Consider the following 2,061-nt stretch of genomic DNA (forward strand, 5'->3'; position numbering starts at 1 on the left):
AACAAAAACGGTGGAGCTACTCATTACTGAGTCCTACTGAGAACATTTTTTGTTCTGGTTTGGAGAGTTTTTTGTAATTTTTTGAGCGATGGTCTTAAACTTTTGATCAGCTGATAAACAGCCTATTTCAGTTTACTTGTTGTTTTCAATACATTACTTTTTCAAAGTGCTTTTTGTCTCACTCCCCCTTCTTGCTTTTGCATATTGTAGCTCTACTTAAAACCTCATTAAGATCCAAATGTGCAAAAGGTAAATTCTAGCCATTTTTCAACTGGTCTTAAGATTTTGATCAGGTCTATATGTCCTCAGCCCCGTTCTCCAAGCTTCCTGCTTGGGGCTGCTGAGTCTGTGCTTGGGTTTTTCTCAAGCCAAAAAGAACCCACGCTGTCTACGCCGCCACGCTCTGCCTCCTGCTCCGCTGAGAGACCATCGACGAAAAGCGTTCCTGCACACCTGGACCTCCTCAGTGTCACTTTCTCGGGTCAAAAGTACCCAGACACACTCACAACCAATCACACAATAGCATACAGCTAGAGTAAAACAAAGCAAGATTGCCCACAGTAATTTCCTAATTACCACCCGGCTGCACATAGAATCAGCAACATGCTGAACGCAAACAGATGAACAACTGGCACAACACTATTATAGTGACTTGACATAAAGGAAATATACTATGTAAGATATCAGAGTATGTGCGGCATCAAGCATGATACATTCTCTTTGAATTTGTGAAAGCATGCACTGCATTCACGTCTGGATGCAGAGGATCAGTGGCATGCTGAATGCACACAGGGGAACATCTCGCAAGCCACTAATATAGTGACCTGACATGATGGAAATATATTATGTGAGATGTGAGATTATGAGTGGCATCAAGCATGATGCATAGATTCAAGCTTCAAAATTCAAGACCTTTTTTTGTCACAAGCACAATTATACACAGCATAATGCATAGTGAAATGCATTGAGCAACTGTTCCAGACCAAAACAATAATAATAATAATAAGAAGAAGACGAAAGAACACATACAGTGGTGGAAAAAAGTTTTCAGACACCTTTAAAATTTTCTCAAAATCTCAAATATTATCATGAGATATTTGTGGAAAAGCCTTTTTTGTGTCCACACTTACAGTTCATCCAGGGTACACTGGCTTCTTACACTTGTCCTCTATGGCTGGCTATATCATCAAGGTGCATCTCACTATGCCTCCACTTTCACACTCGTCTCTGCAACAACACACACTGCTGCAGCGCTCCTCCTTACGTCACCCTCACTCACACTCACACACACACACACACACACGCACACGCACACGCACTCTGAGAGTAAGAAATGCAAATATTGTACAATTTAATTTACTGATTACAGGTCTGGGTCCGCATAAGATGGTGTCTGGATCCGGATTCGGACCGCGGTCCACCAGTTAGTGACCCCTGATGTAGGTTCAAGGGTTTTCTGCAAAATTTGTGTTTCACTGAATCAATCGATACAACACATAAAAACACACTGAAAACACAAGCTCACAAAGTAGATGTCTAAAAAAGAAACAGGTTAAAGAGTTTTCTACAAAATTTGTGTTTCACTGAATCTCTACTGTAGATATGACAACTGATAAATTAGCATTTTTCAAAACTTGATCTAGGCTTAAAAATCTTAAATTAGTTGCTCTGGATCAACAATAGATGGAAAAACCAAGCAGCTAATATTGTCATTCCTGCTGCTAGGAAGCCAACAGCACAGTAATTAATTCTCAATGGTTGCTTTTTCTGTTTTTTATTACCGCTGTCAACTGAAGTTTTTTAATGTATCTTTAGGTTCAACAAACTATGGCAAAACACATTCATCAAACAGGACTTACCACTGTCAAATAAACATCCATTTTAGCTTTCTGAACAAAATTAGTTTTTGTAATTTCCTTCCATATGAAAATGTTATTTTTGAATCCAGTGTGCAGTTTATGCTATATGAATGATTAGTTTTACTAATTATTTGACATAAAAAAATTAGTGAGTTGTGTTTCATTTCAAACCTCTGTTACGGGACCGCTACAGAGACTCAGT

The sequence above is a fragment of the Amphiprion ocellaris genome, chromosome 4, assembly GCF_022539595.1.
Source record: "Amphiprion ocellaris isolate individual 3 ecotype Okinawa chromosome 4, ASM2253959v1, whole genome shotgun sequence".
NCBI lineage: Eukaryota > Metazoa > Chordata > Actinopteri > Pomacentridae > Amphiprion > Amphiprion ocellaris.